This window comes from Anolis carolinensis, chromosome 3 (genome assembly GCF_035594765.1).
Source record: "Anolis carolinensis isolate JA03-04 chromosome 3, rAnoCar3.1.pri, whole genome shotgun sequence".
Taxonomy (NCBI): Eukaryota; Metazoa; Chordata; class Lepidosauria; order Squamata; family Dactyloidae; genus Anolis; species Anolis carolinensis.
In genome coordinates this window covers 267,191,233-267,216,721 of record NC_085843.1, presented here as the reverse complement: position 1 = coordinate 267,216,721, position 25,489 = coordinate 267,191,233, and the positions used below count along the sequence as shown (strand labels likewise).

The window sequence follows — 25,489 nt, the reverse complement described above, 5'->3', positions numbered from 1 at the left end:
ACCTTCTACCTACTACACTAGATTATTAGAAGATATATTGATCTGAAAATATAACCTTCTACCTGCATGTATCTGCATAAGATTCTACCAGCTCATTTGTGCATAACATATAAATTTGTTTTAATGAGTATTGCATCCAGTTGTGTGTAAACCATCATTTTCTGTTGGATAAAACAAGAATACTGTGGCGGTGAAAGTGTTTAGCACTGCTGTATTCCTTATTACAGAAGCTTCTCATATTAAATCTCAATGTTGCTGAAATATTGATTAAAGCAGCAAAGGAATAAGACACCCACCGTTACACAAATTGTATAATGCATCTTATTACTGAGATTTATAAGGGAGTTTATGTTTTATACTTCATCATTTGCCTGTGGAAAATTAAGGGATTAAGATCCAGCACATCACAAATCTAAGTGGGAAGAGGTTTCATTACACTATTTCAATGCAAGGTAGAAAATTTAAGATTAATATACTACTCTAGTAACCATAAAGCCAACCTTCCTATATCATCTTTGGCTGTAAAAACTAACTGAAATTTTCTTTTGGACAATCTCTTTCCAAAATGAAGAATTAAGTTTCCATAGATCATTCGAGTCAGGTGGTAAACAAGGCTAATGCTAGAGATATGGAGTGATACTCAATTACGATCTGCTATTGATAGAATAGCTTCAGCTGGGAGAACACAGTTGATTTGATTCTCTTTCCTCCCTGCAGTTCCTTTCATCCTCAAAATTTGCTCCAGAAGGCTGAAGGTTATAAGAATGGAAGTAGATGCTAAGAAAGAAGGTGAAAGCTGATTCGAGAGACATAGGGTTTGGCAGATAGAACATTTGTTTCTGGATTTTTATTAAAGAGCACTAAATTCTGTATTTCTGCAGATATATGTTTAATTGAGTCCCAGATACATTTGGGATATCATTGTTCATCCCATGATAAAAAAAACATCTCCACAAGGCTTGAGTTTTCTTTTCTTTTTCTTTTTTTTTGTCTCTTTCTTCCTTGTGTCTATAAAAAAAGAAATTGGAGGCTTATTTTTTATTCAGTTTTCGACTAAACATAGATCTCCAGTTTGTCCTGACTCATGGGACTGTGGCCGGGTTTTAAACTCTGATTAGTGAGATCAAGGTGGGATCCAATGTGATAGTTGTACGTTCTTCCTATTTCTCTGTAATCATAGCTGAAGAGAACTGCAGGGCACTGTGGTTAATCTAAAATCGGAGAATTGTGGTTTAATTTAAGATCAAAAGCAGCTTCTGTTATGTGAACAAAAGAGGAGACGACACAAGGTCTACTACACCTTTTTCTTGTAGCAGAACAATATTCTTGCCAGATTTCACAAAACACTAGGGGTGGGACAAATATTTAAAGAACACTGAACATGTTTCTTGAGCGTCCAGAAACCCTGATGGGTAGAATTCTGGATTGATGAGAGTTCCTGCAGATCAGGACTCAATCCGTGCAAAATTTTCACATGATTGTTTTATGTAGAAAAAAAAGCATTTTCTGCTCAAGTAATAATGAGGAATTTCTTTACAGAAAACTGTCTTCTTTGTAGGTATTGCTATTTTCAGTTTAAAAAATAGCTGCATATAAATTTTGCACAGAATATGCCCACCCTGCAAATATTCACTAAAAACTACAAAGGTTTCAATTACATTCTCAAAGTAAGAAGAACATTGATTACTTATTTCTTCCATTGAAAAGAAAATTAGCAAACACATCTCTAGCAAACATTTAAAAAGCTGGAACCTGCTGTGCCACAAAATGCTTAAAAAACTATTGTTTAAAGAAAAAAATGAGAAAATTTGCTAACATTCATCTTTTTTGTTGAATGGCACTCAATAAAAGCAACCCTGCCAGGTTAGGTCCAAATGTTATCTGATGCCAAAGTCTCCGATCAGTTACACATAAGACTGCATCATTGTTCTCCTAATAGGTGTATAATATTAGTTTTATCTTTAAAGCAAGTAAACAGAATTCTCACACCACTTTCTTCAAAGAAAGCCACACTTCACTGTTGTTGCAACCATCCTGATGATATCTACTAGAAAAAATTAAGAGATTTAGATAAGAAAAGGAAATCTATATAGACATTTTCCTCCTACTGTTTAAAATAGATCAAACAATCAATTCATTAAATGATACACATGTACTATAATGGAAAGCAAATCTCTCTTTAAAAGTAAAAATCTATTTTTGTTGTTTGGAGATAGATCACAATACACCTTTAAAGGTTTCTTTCCCCTGATGTAAAGTCCAGTCATGTCTGACTCTGGGGGTTGGTGCTCATCTCCATTTCTAAGCCGAAGAGCTGGCGTTGTCCGTAGACATCTCTAAGGTCATGTGGCCGGCATGACTGCATGGAGCACCGTTACCTTCCCACCGGAGCAGTGCCTATTGATCTACTCACATTTGCATGTTTTCGAACTGCTAGGTCGAACTGCTAGCTGGAGCTAACAGAAGGCACTCAAGCCGCTCCTGGGATTTGAACCTGGGACCTTTCGGTCTGCAAGTTCAGAAGCTCAGCGCTTTAACGCACTTCACCACCGGGGCTCCATGTAATTGTAAATACAACTTTACAATTCATCAAATTGGATTAGTGGAATAATTTGCCTGCTTTTCATGCAGCCACTGCAAATATTGCAACTACACCTGCCACAAAATTAAGTTAAAGATTGTGCAACAGACTTAAGATCAGAGATATAAAAAGGAGAACATCACTCCTGCCAATTCATGTCAACTCTGGCAAATCAACCCACTCTTCAATATTCTAATTCTAGGCTTACGTCAACTGATAAAACATTAAGCCAGCATAGCTCATTCCACAAAGAATATCTGTCACATTTTTGACAACGCATGAGCAGCTAAGCACATAGTGACACTAAGGATACTTTTTTGTTGTGGTCAATAAACTTCTACACATAACAAAAAACTTCAAGATGTGATAACAAAAAGTACCATCATGATTTGGCCAATTCTTAAACATTCCAGATAACTCTCACTAGAAGTTAAAATGAATGAGATTACTATACTTTGGACAACATGATACACGGGAAAGTTGATTAAGTCAATACGATAACAGGAAGCTGAATAAAAACTGATTCAATAAGGAAGACAGTCATGAATTTGCAAACATCTAAGTAGAGCTGTTGAAGAAAGTCTCTCATTTTACAGTCACCAGAAGTTGGAGATGACTTGACTACAAACCACAACAATTTTAAAGGCCATTTATTTCATTTCTGTTCCAGTACAATTTAGCAATTTAAATCAACATCAAAGTCAACATCCATAAGATACCCCTCCCCCTCATGGCACATGTATCTGCTATTATCCAACAAAATAACCTTCTTGTTTAGCCATACTAAGTTTGGGAAGACATCTTTGGTAGATATTTCCATAGGGGTTGTACTGTATATAAGTGTCTGAAAAATTTCATTAAAATGGTAAAGCATGGTCTAGATCAAAAAAAAAAGTTCTAAACCATACATCTAATGAAGGAGATGTAGCTTTATAAGATTTTATAGATGCTATATGTGACAGGAGGTCCCATCTGTAAAGTATATATAGACAAAGGTATAGTTTTTAAAAGTTGCCACTGCAGTTTGAGGATTTATTCTCATGTCTAACCGCCTTATTCTTTTGCACAGCATTCTTGCTTTCACTTGTACAAAGAGATAAGCTGGTGCCTGCCTAGCACATCCCCGCAAGTCAGAGCCACTTGAAGAAGATATGAAGTTAAAGTAAATTCCAATTTATTCCAGTTTCTGTTGTTGTTCACCTGTTTGCTTGTTTAGTAATAGAGAGCCAATCAGAAATGTATTAGTTAAGCATAGACCAATTAAATGGACAACGTGTTAACACTAATCAAAATGTGATTTTGGATTTCTGTAAAATAATAAAAGTTTGTGACTCCATGTTGGTGGCATGGAAGTCTTTTCATGACTAGAGAACAACTATCACCATTTGCTTGGCCAGCAAATAAAGCCAATCTTCAGAGAGATTCAACTCGGTGTGTTCTTTCTGCACCACCCTCCCAAGACAGAAGGGGACTCCTGAGAATGTGCAAAGTGCATGCCTCTTCACTAACATGAACCTTACCGGCAGGTATAAACTGAGCAGAGCCACTTCAATCTGTGTGAATCCTGGCTGAGATATATTGTGTTGCATATAAGTGTGGAGATAGATGGATAGCATAAAGAGTCAGTGTAGTGGTTTGAATGCTGAATTAGAAAACTGGGATACAAGGGTTCAAAACCCCACTCGCCACGGAAACCCACTTGGGCAAGTCACACTCCCTCAGCCTCAAAGGAAAACAAGTGCAAGCCTCATCTGAACAATTTATGTCAAGAAAACTCCATAATAGGTTTGGGGTTATCATAAGTCAGACAATTTAAAGCAACATCAAATTCAACATCCAGCAGCCAGAAATCTATAAGTTAGAAATGACTTGAAGGTACACAATAAGAACTAATATCAGCTGGACAGCTTGCAGACAGTGCATAAAGTGCTCAGAGTCCCCAAATGACTTCAACTCAAAATGTGTTTGAAAAAGAAAATTGGATATAGAGTCAACCCTCCATTACTATGGAATCACCCATGATTTGATTTTTTTAAAAAAAATCCAAAAATCAAAGCTTGTATTAACCATTTTATATAACAGCCATCATTTTTACTACCCTACTGTATGTAATGGAACTTGAACATCCACAGATTTAAGCATCCATGTGGGGTCTTGAAACCAAACTCCAGTGGATACCAAAGACCCAGTGTAGACTTCTAAACTAACCAGGTTATTTCCCATTTCTTTCTCTCTCTGATGGTCCCCCCCCCCCTCCCCGGCCAATCCTCTCAATTCAGTCTCTCTTGGTGAGATCTGCTGTAATCCCTCTGGATCAGATATTGCACCATTTATACATTAATTGTTGCCCACCCTCAGGGTGCATGTGTGAGAGAAAGTGAGAGGGAGATAGACACACACAGAGATCTCACACATAGTGCATCTTTCTCTATTTCTATGAACCGAAGTGTTTGATGGCAGCCCACGCTGTGCATATGGTCTAACTTTTTATACTGAATTGATTCAAGAGTCTTCCCATACCATAGGAAGTTGTACACCATCTAATTAGCAAATAAGAAATGGGAATAGTTCTTTCATTCTAGTGTAAGAACTAACGAGAAAAGTTTAAAATATACATGAAATTGTACTAAATTTGCCTCAATTAATCAGTATGTTTCAGATCATGTCCACTTTCTTTAAAAAATATTTACTGTTATTAATATACTTATTATTGTTGGTACTATTAATTATATTGATATTTTTTCTTGAAATGCCCAGAATTGCTCACATATACTTATGTAATGGTCTCCTGAAGCTTTCTTAGCTTAAGCATTTGCTCCATAATTCTATGCATGTTTATTCAAAGCAAAGCCAAAGGGACTACCTCTCTATTAAATATGTTAACATTTGCAGTATTATACACACTTATTAGGGAATCAGTTCCATTGAACACAGTGTGTGTTACCCCTGAAGAAAATATGACTGTGTAATATTTTTTTCATTTTTATTATACACTTAAATGTATGTAGTTGTGTGTCTTCAAGTCGCTTTAGACCTATTGCAACCCTAAGGTGATCCTATCACACGTTTTTCTTGCTAAGATTGGTTCAGAAGTAGTTTGCTATTGGCGTCTTCTGAGGCTGAGAGAGTATGATGTGCCCAAGGTTCCCAATGGGTTTCATGGCCAAGCAAGGATTTGAAGCCTGGTCGATAGACCCATAGTCTAATGTTCAAAACACTACATTAGACTGACCATGAGCTAATATCTGAATAACACCTTGACTCCTCTCATTACAAGATAGTGGAATATAAACTCAATAAATTAAAAACTACTACTCAAATCAAAGACCCAGCTGTGAGTTTCCTCTTTTTTCCAGTGCTGGGCATCTAGCGTTCTAAACCATGTCAGCACATTGATATACATTAACTGCCATGAATCTATTGTGTGGAATTCTGGAATGTCTAGCTTCACTAAGTATTTAGCATCTTCTCCCAAAAAAGCTCTACTGGATCTCCAAACTACCAATCTCGTAAAACTCAAGTATGGCAGCTAAAGTAGAATCAATGTTCTACAACTGTTAGTGCAAAGAGGCCCCTGGTCGCTATTTTTAAAAGTATTTTTCAAATGTACTTCTAACTGTTTAGCAATCCCAGAAAACAAAATCTGTGTGATCCACCATCTGTCTGGTGGATCACATACTGGAGAAGGTCCATATCAGAAATGCAGAACAGCTTCCTTAAGGACCTTAACTTTGAATGCAGACTAAGGGTGCATCTACACCGGAGAATTAATGCAGTTTGATGCCACTTTAACTGCCATGGTTCAATTATATGGAACCATGGAAACCTTAGTTTACTGAGATACCAGCACTCATTGGAAGAAACGTCTAAAGACTTTGTAAAACAACTTCCACGATTATCGTGCTTTGATCCATGGGTACTTAAAGTGGTGTTAAACTGCATTAATTCTACAGTGTAGATCAATTGTTCTCAATCTGTGGATCCCCATTTGTTTTGGCCTACAACCCTCAGAAATCCTGGCCAGCTTACCAGCTGTTGGGATTTCTGGGAGTTAAAGGCCAAAACATCTGGGGACCCACAGATTGAGAACCACTGATGTACATGCACCCCAAAGCTACAATTTTTCTGACTTTTAATCCATGCCTTAATTATCTATGCAACTCAGGGTGTCTTTCAATGTTGTTCAAGAAACTAGAGTACAGTACAGGGAAGGGTGTCTGTCATTGTTCAACTTCTGTCTTTTGTCAAAGGGACTTGTAGGATTCTCCTGGAAAGAGAAAGTTGTTATTTTTGAAAGCATACTCTCAGTACAACTCTTAGGAAAGCCATGTTATGCTGTTGCAGGAAGATTCGGATTATGTCAGAGAGAGCACTGCGGTAATACTAAGAAAAATGGGTTTTATAAAGAGCAACGCCCTTTGGTTGATTGATGTAATCAATCAACCAAAATCATTAAGCAGGATTTTTAACTACTACCTTTCACTCGCACTTTACAAAAGTGGAAGGTGAAGGCTGCCATCTCGAAACAGGCACCTTCTATTGTGAAGGAGCATGCTTCTCCTCATATGGCATTCTCTATAAAACCTGCATGCATCAGCTAAAAGAGGAATAAACAATCTGTGCCTCTTGATCTCATTTCAAACTTTCCAAAATTATCATTTCAGGAGTGATTTATCTTTGCCCCTGTAGCCTAACAAATTGGGGAAGGGAACTGGTGTTAAGAAAGAGAGGGAGGAAATGGGATGTCCCTAAGAGATGAATCCCAAATATACTAATCCCAAGGTAGTAAAAAGCTTTCCTATTCTTACAACAAAAGACTGTGGCTTCTGTTTAGAAGAGTTATTTGAGTTTAATGAGTCATTGAATCTAATGCACACCTCCATTTTCAAAACCTGGAACCAAAAGAAGTATTTGCTGGTGAATGTAATGCACAGCAGCCAAAGGTGCACTCTTTGAAATATGCCCATTATAATTGCTGCCTGCTTAGAATTCCTTCTTTAAAAACAATTGTGTTGGAACACCAAAGCTTTCTGCAATGGAAAGGTATATCTATGCTGTAGAATGAATACACTTTAATTGCCTTGGTTCAATGCTATGGAATCATGGGGCTACAGTTTTGCAAGATCTTGAGCATCCTCTGCCAAAGAGTGCTAATGACTTAAAGTAAAGGTAAAGATTTCCCCTTGATATTAAGTCTAGTAGAGTCCAACTCTGGGGGGGGGGGGGGGTGCTCATCTCCATTTTTAAGCTGAAGAGCCAGCGTTGTCCATAGATACCTCCAAGGCCATGTGGCTGGCGGCCATGTGGCTGGCATGACTGCATGGAGTGCCGTTACCTTCCCACCAAAGCATGTTTCTGAACTGCTAGATTGACAGAAGCTGGGGCTAACAATGGGAGCTCACCTTGAACCCAAACTCGAACCAGAGACCTTCTGGTCAGCATGTTCTGCAGCTTAGCAATTTAACCCGCTGCATCAACGTGGCCCTTTATCAATGACTTATCAAACTACAGATCCCAGGATTGCATAGCATTGAGCCATGACAATTGAATTCCAGATGACATCCCTCAAATAGAAGCTACAGGTGCTCCTGAACCACCTTCCTCTTTTGCTTTGGCTCAGCACTAAGATTACCCTATTACGTGAATCTAATGTGCACCCTAATGTTGGCTGGGTAATTTACCCCAAAAAAGGTGAGCATTTGTATTTTTCTTCATAATATACAGATTTAAGCATATTAATTAATGATTAATACTTAATACTTGTAGCTCACCTTGCTTTCAAGCACAGGATTCAAGGTGGCCAATTAGTCACTCTTACCCAATTAATTACTCAGGATTTCTTTTGCTGGGTGATAGGTTCCCTGTTGGGCAAGCATTCACAAAGGCTTTCTTCATCATGTGCATCAATTTGACCAAAAAAAGAGGATCATATGCACTATCACAACTAAGACAGTGCAACAATGAGCTTATAAACACTACCCTCATACATCCTTTGCAAGGATGCAGAGGGAGAGAAGAAGTCGCCTTGCATTGAATCAGTTCATCAATTCAATATGACCTGAACTTGAAGACTGAACCAGCGATCTTCAGCACTGAAATTGATCTTTTCACAAAGCATCAGATGAGATGACACATGAAGTTGCAGAGACCTCCACTGCATAGACCTCACAAAGAATCAGATGATATTCAGCTGCATAGACTTCCACTGCTGGGTCACTCATGCTGGGCTCAGCCAGTTTTGTATGTCCATTACATCTCATTCATGTGGAGCACATCTTCATAAATAGTTTGCTTGAACAGAGTTTATTGGGAGAAGCTGATGAAGTGCAACAGCAAAAGGATCAAAGCTCATCATTTTGTTGAAATGCCAGTAGGATGGGCTATATGATATGTAAGCTAAACAACTGCACATAAGTTATGGACCAATTTTATTTTTTGTTAAGCCAGCCATACACAGTCTCAAACAGGCAGATAAAAAAATCAGCACCCACACCAACATCCCGAATCACAGAGAAATTACACGGATATCTCAAGAAAACACTTTAATGTATGTGCAAAGTATCGCAGCACTTCAAATCATAAACTAATTACTCCAAATGTATGCTCCACAAACAAGTATTTTCCTGATGTCCTCACTCTCTCTGCAATGGTAAACATTTCTTAATTGGATGCTGGCCCTTTCTTAAGCACAAGAAGGGGCGAAGTTCCACTGAACTCAGTATGGCGTACTTCTAAGTAAACATTCTCAGGATTGTGCTGTTTATCTTATAGATATTTCCAACCGAAACAAAACCCCAGTCCAGCTTTTATTTTCACCCAGACACTGGCTCCCTGAAAATAACTTTATTTTGGCAGAAATCCAATTTGAAAGTCAAGTGTCAGCAGTACGAAAATGCCAGCAGTTGGCTGTCGAGATAGCTAAAAACCTGATAGTAATCCTTAACATTGTCGAACTGCTCTTAAAAGTGGTATATTGGCAGTTTGACACACTGAAATGTCTTCTCATCCTGTGCATTACTGGATTAGAGTGTTAGGCTTTATAACATAGGATTGAAATCCACTTTGGTGAACAGTGATGGAGAGCGTAGATTTGGGGGGGGGGGGCAATGCAAAGCCTAGACTATTAAGACAGACATAAATATTCTTAATATCCTAGGTGCATTGTATAACAGCCTTGCTTTACCACCACAAAGTCCCAAAGAGAGAAAGTGAGATAGTTTCATACTACATTGCTGTCCCTTGTTGCCATCTCACTGGCACAGCTTCAAAAGGTAACACTGTGCTCTTCTGCATCTAAGCTCTCTGTGATTCTCAGCAGCTGAGAGCCTCAACCACTTAAGGCAAGAGATAAAAACCCTTCCACATCCCTGCTAGTTTTAAATGCCAACTTCTGGGTTTGTAATTTTAAATTAAATGTCAAATTTCCATCAAAATAAAGAGTCTATGTCTGTAACACAATTTTACCAACCTTTATAGACAAGCTGGTCATACAATCTATATAACCTCTTGGACAGACTAAATGGCTGTAAGGATATTGTGCCTATTAACCTTGGCATAAATCCTATTGAGCTAATAGGTTCTGCTCCTCCATAAACATTCCCAAGATTGCAGTGCAAAGTCAAGGATCTCCACAGCCAGCCTCTTCCCTGGGCACATTTACACAAATCTACGTCTCACAGAGTTCAATGAAACCTAGGATAGGGTTGTTGTATGTTTTCCGGGCTGTATGGCCATGTTCTAGAAGTTTTCTCTCCTGACGTTTCGCCCACATCTATGGCAGGCATCCTCAATGATACTTCTAGAACATGGCCATACAGCCCGGAAAACATATAACATACCCTGTGATCCCGGCCATGAAAGATTTCGACAACACATTATACCTAGGATACATCTACACTGCAGAATGAATGGCGTTTGACACCACTTTAACACCCTTGGCTCAATCCTATGAAATCATGGGAGTTGCAGTATTACAAGGTGTTTAGCCATTGCTACCAAAGAGTACTGGTACCTCACCAAACTCATGATCCCCTAGCATTGAGCTGTGGTAGTTAAAGTGGTATCAAACTGCATTCATTCTGCAGTGTAGATGCACCTCTATTCCCAAGAAAAAAATGTAGATTCATAACCTTAGTAAGAATTGAGGGGACTGGGGCTGCCTAGGCTTGTTGCAGCAAGAACAAAAAATCTTGGGGCATTTTAAAGACTATTGGTTTTATTGGGCAAAAGTCTCCATAGGCAATAATCCATTCCATCAGATGCAGCCTGAATAACAATATGCAACCAAATGTAGTAATCATGTGGAAAACCGATATATATATATATATATATATATATATATATATATATCCCTCCCTACATTATTTCAATCTCTCTATTTCCACTGTGCAAGAGACTGCATACAGCCTTCTTTCTTCTCTTTAAAAGCATCTGGAAACACTAACTGACAACCCCACTTGGAGTCAGCGACAAATTTGCTCATTATAAAGATTTCTGTCTGTACCAACAGAGATGAAATATTCCATTTGCAAAGCCTAATGGCCATCTCAATGGGCCGACATTCTATATAAAACTTTCGAAGCGATAGATGTCAAATACTCTTTTTAAAGAAGAACCAATAATGTGGAAGACACAACACAGGGGGATGATGTGAATGTTGCCAGTTGCAACATTCACACCTGCCTCAAACAAACAAGAGTTCTTTCTCCCACCCCGAATATCCCACAGATATATAAACCCCACATGCCTAGTTTCCAACAGACCTCACAACCTCTGAGGATGCCTGCCATAGATGCAGGCGAAACGTCAGGAGAGAATGCTTCTGTTACATGGCCATACAGCCCTGAAAACTCACAGCAACACAGTAGGATGAGCTAGGGCTAAAAATACTGATACTGCCCAGAGTTGAACAGTACCAATTCTAAATATATATATGAAAAATATAATATTGACTTTACCTAGATATACATATATACGGCAAATGACTTTTCGTAGCCCTACTTCAACTCTTGTACAGCAAATGACAGTGCCTCTCAGCCACAAACACATGCAAATTAGGGCTTATGGAGAATGACAAAGGGTGAAATGCCCATTATCTTTGAGCAAAAGGAGCATTTGCTATAATTATTCCATATGATCAGTTATTTCACAAAATTCAATACTGGAGGGAAATGATTGCAGTTGGCTTAAAAAAAATCAAACAACCAGAAATTTATTTAATTTGCAGCATCACTGTTAAAGGTTGCAGTGGGGGAAAGGGAGAGAGATAATATATCCTAATAGGTTTCTAGCAACAGGGGAAAACACAGAAAAAGCCTCTTGAAGTGATCCAGCACTTAGCCGAGAAGATGCTTGCAAATAAAATCAGGAGAGGCTTAAGTTATGCAGTTGGGAGACCTCCCCAAATAATACTAATACTAACAGTGATAATAATAATTAGAGGAAGGCATGAAAACTAGTATATTCTAAGCAAAATAATGGGGAAGGGGAACCAACCACTATTGGGATCCTATGCAGTGGGTTTAAGTTGTGCTGCTGGAAGATTTCCCCAAATAATAATAATAATAATAATAATAGCAGCATTTGGGGGAAGGCATGTAAACTATTGTTTCCAAGCAAAATAATGGAGAAGATGCACCAACCACTACTGGGATCCTATGCAGTGGGTTTAAGTTGTGCTGCTGGAAGATCTCCCCAAATAATATTATTATTATTATTATTATTATTATTATTATTATTATTAATAATAATAATAATAATAATAATAATAGCAGCATTTTGGGGAAGGTATGAAAACTCTTTATTGTTCCCATGCAAAATAATGGAGAAGATGCACCAACCACTACTGGGATCCTATGCAGTGGGTCTAAGTTGTGCTGCTGGAAGATCTCTCCAAATAATAATAATAATAATAATAATAGCAGCAGCAGCATTTGGGGGAAGGTATGAAAACTATTTATTGTTCCCATGCAAAATAAAGGAGAAGATGCACCAACCACTACTGGGATCCTATTCAGTGTGTTTAAGTTATGCTGCTGGAAGATATCCCCAAATATAATAATAATTGCCTTTTGGGGAAGGTATGAAAACTAGTTTATTGTTCCCAAACCAAATAAAGGGGATGATGAACCAGCCACTCTTAAAACCCTATTTAGTGGACCCAAAGAACAATTATCTTCTTTCTGTATTTATCTCAAAGCAAGAGCATAAACAAAAGGGAGGAGAAAATAAAGCCTTGCAAAGGGGCTGCTGCTGCAGAAGTGACCGGCTTACCTGCCCTAAAGGTGCTTTAAAGAGAGATGGAGATACGTGGTCTAGATGTCGCCGCTTAGCTCCACACTCCGAGCTCGCTTCTTCCTTCGCCGGCACCGCCTCAGGGATTGTTTCTGTGCGCCTCTGCGCTGGGGATGGTTTTATTCAACAGACCCACCCCTTCCCACTTCGCTCCGCCCCTTTCTTCCTAATATGGGCAACGCCACGCCCCTTTTCTCCCGATTCGCCTACGCTTTCCCAGCCGTTTCTCCCTTTTTCATATGCCGCTTCGAGCTGCCTCTCCGCCTCTTTTCTTCCTAATATGGGCAATGCCACGCCCCTTACTCCCTTTTGACCTCCCCCTCCTCTCCTTTTCGGATGCTGCTTTCCAAAGTCTCTCTCCGCCCACTTTCTTCCTAATATGGGCAAGGCCACGCCCCTTTCTCCTTCTTGGCCTCTCCCTCCTCTCTATTTTATTTTATTTTAATTTTATTTATTTATATCTCCATACTAAGAATCAAAGCAGCTCACAATCAAGAACATTACAACTTCAAATATACAGCAACATAACAGTGTATCATTATATATTATCAGTAGTATATGTTAATATTATATGCATATATATATTAGTATTATTATATCACAATAGTGTTATTATATATTACTATAGTGTATTATTCCTATTATATTGCATTACATTATAATATTTTATGTATATAATATGTATATAATATATTGATAGTATACAATATACAACTTAATTTATAATAATATATAATATAACATATTGTATATACATATAATATTGATAATATTATAATGTATTACAATATAATACTGATAATAATACAATTTAATAATATTAATTATATATTATATATTAAATGTAATATTGGGGCCCCTGGTGGTGGCGCAGTGTGTTAAAGCGCTGAGCTACTGAACTTGCAGACCAAAAGGTCCCAGGTTCAAATCCCAGGAGCAGAATGAGCACCCACTGTTAGCTCCAGCTCCTGTCAACCTAGCAGTTTGAAAACATGCAAATGTGAGTAGATCAATAGATACTGCTCACTGGAGGGAAGGATATTATAGACAAAGCTGAAGTACTTTGGCCACATCATGAGGAGACAGGAAAGCTTGGAAAAGATCACAATGCTGGGGAAAATGGAAGGAAAAAGGAAGAGAGGCCGACCAAGGGCGAGATGGATGGACGGTATCCTTGAAGTGACTGGCTTGACCTTGAAGGAACTGGGGGCAGCAATGGCCGACAGGGAGCTCTAGCGTGGACTGGTCCATGAGGTCACGAAGAGTTGGAGATGACTAAACGACTGAGCAGCAGCAACTATGCCACTATAATGCAATAATAGTGATATTACATGTAATATATAATATCACATTATTATATTTTATTGTATTGTCATCTGTATTATTTTGTATTATTAATATTATATGTACATATATTTATATTTTCATAGCACAATATTAGTATTATAGATTATAATGTGCTATACTGCAGTATTATTAGCAATATTACATGTAACATATAATATAGCACTATTACATTATTGTTATATTGTATTATTATTAGGTTTGTATTGTATTACATTATAATGTTGTTATTAATATTATATGCATATTATATTATTAGCATAGCACAATGTTAGTATTATACATTACTGTATTGTACTGCAACACTATACAGTACTGCAATATTATTAGTAATATTATATGTAATATATAATATACAATTATTATACAGTATTATTAAATAGAATTTTTAATAGTCTAATATTTTAGTACAAATATTATGTAATATTATTTTGTTATATAATACTAGCTGTGCCCAGCCACGCATTGCTGTGGCAAAGTGGTGGTGGTATTGGTTAAAAGTTGTTGTGGAATTTTTATTTGACGTTATTTGTATTTTTTAATTAATTTTATTGTAACTTATCTTTTTTATTTATTATATTTTATTATTTTGTTGTATTATTTTTAGTTATTTTGTTATTATATTATTTTATTGTATTAATTTTTTTAGTGTTTTTTATTGTATTATTTGTATATATTTTATTTTTTATTCTTTTATTAACACTGGGCTGAGTGGGTTGCTAGGAGACCAAGTTGGGACTCTACTGTAGTAGTACATGGAATATATAGTAGAGTCTCACTTATCCAACATAAACGGGCCGGCAGAATGTTGGATAAGCAAATATGTTGGATAATAAGGAGGGATTAAGGAAAAGCCTCTTAAACATCAAATTAGGTTATGATTTTACAAATTAAGCACCAAAACATCATGTTAGACAACAAATTTGACAGAAAAAGTAGTTCAATACACAGTAATGCTGTGTAGTAATTACTGTATTTACGAATTTTGCACCAAAATATCACGATGTATTGAAAACATTGACTACAAAAATGTGTTGGATAATCCAGAACGTTGGATAAGCGAGTGTTGGATAAGTGAGACTCTACTGTATAAAGGTTTCCCCTGACGTTATGTCCAGTCGTGACTGACTCTGGGGGTTGGTGCTCATCTCCATTTCTAAGCCGAAGAGCCGGCGTTGTCTTTAGACATCTCCTGGTCATGTGGCCGGCATGACTGCATGGAGCGCCGTTACCTTCCCACCGGAGCGGTACCTATTAATATACTCACATTTTATTATTATTATTATTATTATATTACTATATAGTAGTATAATGTTGTATTACATTATAATATTAGTGTATATATATATATATATATATATATATATATATATATATATATATATATATATATATATATACACACATACATACATACACATATTATTAGCATAGCTCAGTATTAGAATTATCGACAATTATACTGTTTTATACCACTATACCCCGGGAGTGGCGTGAGCTGCCGCTGTTAGCTCCAGCTCCTACCAACCTAGCAGTTCGAAAACATGCCAATGTTTTTATGCAAGAAAGAGCAACATAAGATAAATAATGAAGAAGAGAAGGGGACACAGTTAATAAATCCTCTTGGAATAAAGAGGAATGAAATTAAAGAATAGACATTAACCGTGAAGATGAGTGGAAGCAGAAACTTTACCTTTTTTCTCCCATTTTTACCCCCCCTTTTTTTCTTTCCTTCCTTTTCTCTATCCTTACCTTTTTTCCTCTTTGTTTCCTACTTTACTATAAACCACAATGTTCTCCCACTTTTATTGTATTCTTTTGAAAAATTATAAAAATAAATTTAAAAAAAGAAAGAAAAGAAAACATGCCAACGTGAGTAGTTCAATAGGTACTGGTCCAGCGGGATGGTAACGGCGCTCCATGCAGTCATTCTGGCCATCTGACCTTGGAGGTGTCTACGGACAACGCCGGCTTTTCGGCTTAGAAATGGAGATGAGCACCAACCCCCAGAGTCAGACATGAATGGACTTAACGTCAGGAGAAACCTTTACCTTACTATACCACTATACTGTAGTATTATTAGTAATATTATACGCATTTTATAATATCCCCTTCGGATGCGACTTCCCAATGTCTCTCACTCTCCGCCCACTGTCTTCCAAATATGGGCAACGCCACGCCTTCTTTCTTCCTATTGGTCCCCACGCTTCCCCTTTCATGGGCCTCTTGCCGTGCTCGCAAGGCATCTCGGTAGTTGTAGTGTGAAGGCGGGACTACAGGCCCCGTGGGCCCCCGCGGTCGCCGGCTAGTTCCGGACAACGCCTGGTGTGTGGTAACGACGGCGGTGGCATAGGAGAGGAGGACGCTACTTCCGGCCTCGGCGAAAGAGGAGCCTCGAAGGGCGGACAGGCAGGCAGGCGGGTGAGGGGAGGTGAGGTGGCCGCTGCGCGCTCTCCTTCGTTCGTAGTGGGGTCGCTGGCAGGGCCTGGCCTCGCGGGGCTGCGAGAACGGGGTTGGCCCCTGGCAAGCCGGCCTGAGGGCAGGCGCCGGGCCTAGTGGCTTGGCTGAGGAGAGAGAAAGAGGGGAACGCCGTTTGTTCTTCCCAGTCTCCGTCCCCGAAGGAGGAGGCCCTCCTTTGCTGAGGTATCCAGGAAGATTGGCGGGGAGAAAGGAGCGGGAGGTGGGCTAGGCCTCAACCCCCTTGATTCGAGGTCGGGGTTCAAGTCCCTGTTCGGCTGTAGAGACCCATTGGGTGACCTTGGGCGAGCCACTCTCTCTCAGCCTCAAGGGAGGCAAGGGCAAAACCCCTCTCTGAAGAAATCTTGCCAAGAAAGCCCTATGATGGGTCTCCCACCATAAGTAAGGAACTAATGAAGCCATGATGATGATTATATTTATTTATACCCTGCTTTATCTCCTCACTAGCATAGCCCAGGCATGGGCAAACCTCGGCCCTCCCTCCAGGTGTTTTGGACTTCAACTCCCACAATTCCTAGCAGCCTACCCGCTGTTAGGAATTGTGGGAGTTGAAATCTAAAACACCTGGAGGGAGGGCCGAGGTTTGCCCATGCCTGACATAGCTGTTTAAAATATACGAACATTGAAACAGAGTTAAATATAAATCGTATTTACACATTCCCAGTTGATAGTCATTCAAACAAATTCAAAATTGAAAACCACAGCAATTTTTACCCACAGATGAGGACAGGTGGGTAAAAATTGTATTGATTGTTGTTATTGAAGGCAAACAACAACAAAAGAAGAAATAGATACGTGCATCTACACCAAGCATGGACAAACTTCAGCCCTCCAGGTGTTTTGGACTTCAACTCCCACAATGCCTAACAATGTTGTTGATGTCCAAAACACCTGGAGGGAGGGCCAAAGTTTGTCCATGCATGGTGTAGATGCACTCCTCAATGTAATGCACCTACCTAGAGGGCCGAAGTTTGCCCGGAAGACCACAGTTTGGGAATGAATGCAGTTTGGCAGCACTTTAATTGCCACAACTCATTGCTATGAAATCACAGGACTTGTGGTATGATTTAAAATATGAGCTCAAAGTTAACTTTAAAAATTATGTTAAACACAGAGAACTGAGAAGTCCTGACACCCCAGCATTGTAACAGGAAGTCAACCATTACCAAAAGTGCAATGGTTTTTGAAGAGACAGGAATGCAGGATGAAACATGCCAAGAGGAAGGTGCACCCCTTGTTTTGAGCACCTTCCATTTTGAAATGTATGTCCTCATCCAGCATAGGTCTTCACCGGGCCCTTCCAGACAGGCCCTATATCCCATGATCTGATCCCAGGTTTTTTGCTTTAAACTAGATTATATGAGTTCCTGCAGGCAGATAATCTGGTATAAACAGAAAACCTGGGATATAGTACCTGTCTGGAAGGGCCTACAGTCACAGACCCACCATCAAGACTACCTCTGGAAGATAATTATATTCAGCCACGGGAGATTGCCCATAAGTTGTACAAGGTCTTTAGCCTTTCCTGGCAAATAATAATACTGGTCCCTCACCAAATTACAACTTTCATTATTCCATAGCATAGAACCATGGCAATTATAAAGAAATGCCAAGCTGCAGTGTAGATGCATCCAAAGAACCAAGGAGTTTAGGGGATTTTTAAATAAGGTCAAAAGAACAAAAATGGATATGGCGGGAGATAAAAAGGAAATAGAGGTGAGGGTTTTATTTTCTTGGTCTTTGTTGAGAAAGTCTGGCCAGAGCCAGCTGTATTGTTAGGAAGAATAAAGTGCCTGTCTCAAACAGTAGATTTGGGGTGTCAACAAATACTTTATTGCTTATAGTGGGCCCTTGGAATCTTCCATGGTATGCTTCCAGGACTTTCCGTGGATATGTGGGTTCCTTATATAAAATACTGTTCCTTATATAAAATGGTGAAGTCAAGGTTTGCTTTTGGGAATGGTTGAATCAATGATGCAGAACTGACTGTACTTCATTACTGTGCTTTTGCTTCCAGGGGTGGGGAGAGGTGGCATTCTGCTTCATTTGCTGAAATAATTAGGCAGGCTTCAGAGTTTTGGTTTCATTGACTTTAGTGACATTGACCATTGTTTTCTATACTTTCTAAGGCCACAAATTGTATTGGTCCAACCCTGAGCATGGCCCACTTGGACTAAGGTTGGTTGTGGGGGTGAGAATGGCATATTCCTCCCATTTCTTTCCCTCCATCCGCAAAGTCCCCTTAGTGCTGGTTTGACATTTATGGCCTATGCAAATGGCTGAAGCTTTTATAAGAGTATATTTTTAAAAATGGGTTTTCAACTGCAGGTGGTAATGGTTGTTGGCTTTTGAACACTTCTCAGGTGAGGAGGCTCACTACATATAGGAGACTGGTTTTATTATTTCTTTATTTAAACAAATAAATGATAGCGTGTCAGGTTAAGTTCCAGCTTCCCACATATTTTCAGTTTGTAGCCTATAGGAAAATGTGTTTTATATAGCATTTACTCCAGCATATAGGAGGAAATTCCAGGAACAGTGCTTCAGTCCAAACACTACCTCCCTCATGTATGTACAGGCACACATACATGTGTCCATCCTTGGCATGTGGAAAGCAGATGTGCATATTCATACTGGAAGATGGGTTAAGTGGAGAAATCAGTGGTATTCTCAAAAAAGAATGCTTCTGAACCTGAATTATCAGGTGCAGAAAATCCCAATCATGGGTCATTATTACAGTCAAAGTGGACCTTTGCTAAAATTTGGAAAAAAGATTTTATTTTTTAACTGGGACCAGGAAATGGATTGACTTGAGGAAAAGAATAGGTGGAGAATGCAACCAAGAGAATGCGACTGCATACATGTTCTGCTTGCAACCTTTTCATATGCATTTTTATTGTCTGCTATGCAAACAGAATACAGGGCTAGATAAACCTTTGGTATGATATGGTGTTGCTTTTCTTATATTTTAGCAGTTCAGTTATTCTAATGAGCTTGTGTTACATTATTATTCATTGTGACTCATTTGTGAGTTGGTGGAATGGCAGTAAGAAGAATATGTACAATGGCAAAGGAACTGATTGAGGATCATGCATGTTGATCCCAGGGACCAAATTATGTTGATTAAATAATTTTGCTAGTGAATGAGTCCAGAACCTGGAGAAGAGAAGGAAGTCTTCTCTAACTTTGAAGAAGTTCTCATTACTCTTCATTACTGTATATCTCATTACTCAGATATAAGCAGTCTGAGCAAGCTGGAAACGTAATGGAAAGTAGTAGAAATATTACTGAATAATTCAAGAAGGGTAGGATTATTATTACCCAATTTCAGACTGTTTTCCTGACTTAAAAAGCAATAGAGTTGCAGTAAAGAATAGATATAGAAACAAAATGAGATTATAAAACAGTTCTAAAGCATTAAGATAGGCAACCTATAGAAACAGGTGCTCATACTCCTATTTGTCTTATTACTAGCAAGGAAAACTGATTTTGGCAACTACATCACTACTGTGTAATAGTCTTTGATACCTGGATGGGAACCTGTTTGCTTGTGACAGGCATGATCTGTAGACTTACACCCAACCCTTAAGATATTTTTGTTAATATAGTTGATGTGTAGCACTTTTTGCCATATCTACTTAAGTCAGCCTCAAGTATAAGTTGAGGGCACAATTATGGTTTTTGATATGATCCATGGGTAAGTTGAGGGTAATTCCACAGAGAGGAGAAAGCACTAGTGCTGTCTGGGGGGGGGGGGAGAAGGAGAGAGTCTCCAGCACCATTTCCCCACCCAGGCATTCAAAAAGGCTGGACGTAGCACCAGAGTAGAGAGAGTATAGGTGCTTGGGACTTCTTTTAGGTTACAGACATATGTTATATCCTTTTAACACTACTCTGAGAAGGAGACGGGTCCTTAAAAAAAAGAGAGACAGTGCTCCCATTGACCTGTGGATAAGCTGACCCATGTTTTTTACATTGGTTTTTTTGCCTATAATTTCTTGAGTATATATTTCCTCATGCAGTGTCTTTTTGTCTTAAAAACAACTTTTTGAGTATCTGAAGTGTAGAAACTAGAAAAAATCCTCTTGATCTCTACCTTTGACCATATCTGATGTGATTCACATTCCAGTAGTGAACAAGACCAGTGCCAAAAGTAGGTGGTGTTAACAGGTGTAATTTTTACCTGTATTTAGTAATATAGCAGAAAAAGATGTTTTTATCCGGATGTATTAAATACAGTCGAGTCTCGCTTATCCAACCTTCACTTATCCAACATTCTGTGTTATCCAACGCAGTCTGCCTTTTCGTAGTCAATGTTTTGGTGCTAAATTCGTAAATACAGTAATTACTACATAACGTTACTACGTTTTTCTGTCAATTTGTTGTAAAACATGATGTTTTGGTGCTTAATTTGTAAAATCATAATGTAATTTGATGTTTAATAGGCTTTTCCTCAATCCCTCATTATCCAACATTTTTACTTATCCAATGTTCTGCTGGCCTGTTTATGTTGGACAAGCGAGACTACTGTAATAACAACAATCCAAAGTGGAGATGGTGAGGGGGCATTGCATGGATTGTAATTGGAAGTCTCAATGTAGCAAACTAAGTGTTGAATTCGTACAATTTCATTGATTCTTGTTCACATATAAGGCTTTCCTTTTTCTGGAGCTATTGTTCTCACAGCGTATCTGACACACAGAACATGAAACTAATTGCTTCCTAATTCATTTGTAAAGTCAATATCTTTTTAAAAATGGAAAATAGGTGCAGAGTCATACACCAATTAACATACCTTCATTTTTGGTCTTTTTTTTTTTTTTTTACAAACGGGATTGATATCTTTTTCAGGAACCTTGAAACATCATTTTGCTTTACACTTCATGTAATACACTGTTTTTGATGAATAGTTGTATTTCATTTTGTTGCTCCATTCTGTTAATGGGTGAAATTTGTCCTTCAGTAGCTGAGATATGTGAAATCGGCTGCATATATTTTTTTAAATTACAGAAAGCAAAAAGAAAAAGCTCCTTAATGCTTTTGAAATGGAGGATATTTTGGAAGTTTCATTTTTTAAAAGTAGCAATAGGATTTAACCTTAAAGATACGTAAAATAAATAGGCAGAGATGTTTTTCTGGCCATTTGTAGAATGAATGCTTTTAAAGTACAAAGAACCTTGGGACTCAAGTGTTGCCTCATCCTGCATAGGCACAAAATTTGGGAAAGTTTCCTTTTATTGTCTTAAGCACCAAGAATTCTCTAGCCAACAAAAAGTAACTTTTCCAAATTCATTTTTTATTTGGGTCGAACAAGTAAAGTATAACATAACCACATATCTTACAAACCTTTCCAGTTTTATCATAGTTTAATCAAGTGGGTGCACTACTTGGAGCAATTGGTGGTTTTTTCCCCTCTCAATCCAAATATATTTCAGCTGCTATTCTAGAAAATGCAATGTCTTATAATTCTAAGGGTTCACCTACACTGCATAATTAATGCAGTTTAACACTTTAATAGCCATGGCTCAATACTTTGGAATTCTGAGAACTGTAGTTATACAAGGATTTTAACCTCTGCCAAAGAATGCTGGTGCCTCACTAAACTACAAACCCCAGGATTCCATAACATTGAGCCATGACGGTTAAAGTGTTGCCAAACTGCATTCATTATGCAGGGTAAATGCACCCTTGGACTGTTCACATGTTACACTGAACACATGTACTGCTTATTTTGTGTCCAGTTATTTATTGAATACATTTGTAAAGTATTATTAGTATTCACCTGGCTGTACAAAGATAGAAAGAATTTGCATTTCTCTATAGTTTGTTCTGCTGGTGGTAGCAGAAGTGATTACCTTCCTCATGTATGGGTTTCATTTTTATGGATTTGAATATTTGCAGATTTGATTGTTGTAATCTCTCCTAGAAATCTTTAGTTCCTCCTGCACAGGTCTGGTCAACTTCCATCAAATCTCTAGGCCCTCCAGCAAAAGATGACTATATAACTGGAGGTGTTCCCTCAAGTTTTTTAAAAAACATTTTATTCACTTCTTTCTGTTTCCACAGTCGTCTTGCACCCCTATCTCCAGTGAATATGGAGGACTGACTGCAATGATCTTTTGCTGGCAATAAGAATGATATTTTGATTTATTTTTCTTCAAAGTTACTTTGAGCTGGAAAGAGTTTAGATAAAATGATATATAAATTGGATATACTGTATATACTCGAGTATAAGCCTAGTTTTTCAGCCCTTTTTTAGGCCTGAAAAAGCTCCCCTCGGCTTATACTCGAGTGAGGGTCCTGGCCGGCTTCTATTCAGGTCGGCTTAAACTAGAGTATAAAGGTGTTCAGAGTTGGACAGTCTTATCTTATTAAAGTCTTATTATTATCTTAAATTACAGTTTTATATAAATATTCAAAAACATTTAACCTACTGATGCCTCAAATAATGCAATTTTATTAATATCTATTTTTATTTTTGAATTTGACCCATAGCTGCTGCATTTACCATCCTCGTCTTATACTATAGTCAATAAATTTTCCCAGTTTTTGTGGTAAAATTAGGTGCCTCGGCTTATATTTGGGTCGGCTTATACTCAAGTATATACGGTAGTTGTTTTTCTAGTTGTGTCTTTTTAAAAACTTCACCTCTTTAGAACTGAAACTCAGAACTACACATTGCAACATTGCAAATTTTAAAATATTAAGAATTCTCCATGTAGCGATTCCTAGTAAAGATTTGATTCATTTTGCCCTTAAGGGCATTTTACAGTGAAATTTTATGCTACTTACTCAAAAGTGAATCTTGGTGTAACTAAGAAGGGAATAATTCCTGTCTTCAGAAGCTGCTGGGACAATATGGTGGAACAGAAAACTAGAAAGGTCTGTCACTGTGTTATAGTGGTCAATGTCACATTATTACATTTGCTGAATTTGAGAATGGAAGGAAGGCCCTTTTCAGCTATGAAGTAGTGTATACATGTCTTCAGTATAATATGTGAAAGGCTCTATCCTCTTAAAGGGCGTTTGTATTTGTCACAAAAAAGAATGAATAAACTACATCATTAGACCTTAATGAAAATACTAACTCAATTTATGTGGTTTAGTTTTGAAAATAGCTTTCTAGTTTAACAATAACTTGCATGTATGTTTATGCAGCATTCAGAAAGGTTACTAAATAAGTAATGTATCACAGATATCCTTTGGGTACTGTATAGAGCAAATGTTTGTTAGAAAACTGCTTTCTTTTAAAAATATGTAATCTAGTTTCCAACCTTTGCAGTTCACAAGATTTTTTTTTTGAAAAGATCAAAGTTGTATAGTATAAACAGGCATGTTGAATACATATGTTTACCATAAGATCACTAGACACCTAGAGAATTAACTGCTTTTTTGTGTCACTGTTAAAAGGTGCACAGGTTTTAACAGACCACAAGTGTAGACTTTTACAAAATCAACTGATATCAATGCCTTTCCATATCACCTTGTTTTTCTTGCCTCAGACTAAAATGCATTACTATTAAATAGGTTTCATAGGGAGAGACAGGCACCATTTGCAATGGGTAGGTGATCTCTTAAACTGTACAAATGAAGACAAATCCTGAATGTTTGCTTAGAACAAAATACTTGACAGCCTTTCTTCAAAATTACCCTGTCCAGTATCTATAAATGTCTCCACTGCCAAGCTAACTGTAGAAGATATATGTCAATGATCACAACTGTCCTTAAAACAGTTGTATATTTATTTATTTTTACTATCCTTCTCATCAACATTTGTTTATATAGCACTATCAAGATTACATGTCACTTTACAAAATAAGAAAAAAGGGAAATCTGCCAAAAGCATATAGTCTAAAATACTTACACATACAAATAAAGGGAGGATGGATAACAAATCACAAAGTTATACAATACAATTGCAAAATAAATCATCCATATAAAATGCAAATAAAAAACACAATGTCATATGAAGGAAACTTACAATACATATAACCACTGCACAAGTCTGCAAAGCATCAAACCAAAATCCCAAATGCTTTGGATTTTTTTAAAAAAAGAAAAACTCTTCAATTGAGATGCAAATACAGCGATGGAGACCACAAATGCCCAGAAAGGCAGTTCTAACAATATGGGGCAGCATGTGAGAAGCCAAGTCATAGAAGATACCCCTGATTGATGAGGAGCCTCGAATTCCTACAATGAAAATCTTGAGTAGGCTAGTAAAAAGAAATCAGTACTGAAAGATAAGGGAGCTAGGTTAATGTTGGGGTTTAAATACCAGCACATTTAACATAGATGAAATGGATAACCAATGGAAATATATCAAAAGTGGGGTTAGATGATCAAAACAATGGATCTCAAAGATAATCTTAGCAGTAGTGTTGAATGTTTATATAGGAAGGCTGTCCTCTTCATTTGTAAGTGCAGAACAAAGTTGGCTCAGTGGGGATTAGAGTTTCACTTTTTCAAATCCCAGTTCAGCATGTTCTGCCTATTTCTTGATTTTAAAGTGAGTCAGGTTGTTACCACAAAATAATTTCTATGATTCTGAAGGAATTATTTGTACCCCTTTTATATGTGTACCTGTTAGAAGTGATAAAATTGTCTTTGATTTGGTTTGATTTGACAGTAGTTGAAGCTAGGTGTACTGTGATCTTGATAAGACAGTGCATTTAGAGTTAGTTAAATAAGGAAACATCCTCTTTGTAATGGAACTGAAATGTCTTTTTCCTCAAAAAGCCTCAGGAGGGACCTAACATTTAGACATAAACCTGCATTTCCTTAACAAAAAGC

At 37.8% G+C, this 25,489-nt stretch overlaps 2 protein-coding genes and 1 long non-coding RNA gene across 6 annotated transcripts in view; 1 reads left to right on the top strand and 2 right to left on the bottom strand.

Annotated features, from left to right (window-relative positions):
• serpini1 (serpin family I member 1) overlaps window positions 1-13,013 on the bottom strand; it is a 128,485-nt gene extending 115,472 nt beyond the window's left edge. Inside the window, exon 1 of the mRNA XM_062976740.1 lies at window positions 12,854-13,013. The gene's annotated coding sequence lies outside the window, so the exon portion shown is untranslated. The remainder of the gene's footprint in view (window positions 1-12,853) is intronic.
• The window catches only part of LOC134297886 (uncharacterized), a 414,859-nt gene that overhangs the window by 134,751 nt on the left and 254,619 nt on the right, over window positions 1-25,489 (bottom strand). The window lies entirely within an intron of this gene.
• pdcd10 (programmed cell death 10) overlaps window positions 16,493-25,489 on the top strand; it is a 40,743-nt gene continuing 31,746 nt past the window's right edge. Inside the window, exon 1 of one of the 4 annotated variants that reach the window (XM_062976741.1) lies at window positions 16,493-16,649. The gene's annotated coding sequence lies outside the window, so the exon portion shown is untranslated. Of the gene's footprint in view, window positions 16,862-25,489 lie in introns of all 4 variants that reach the window. The other 3 variants (XM_008106065.3, XM_008106067.3, XM_008106066.3) reach the window with 3 other exon arrangements.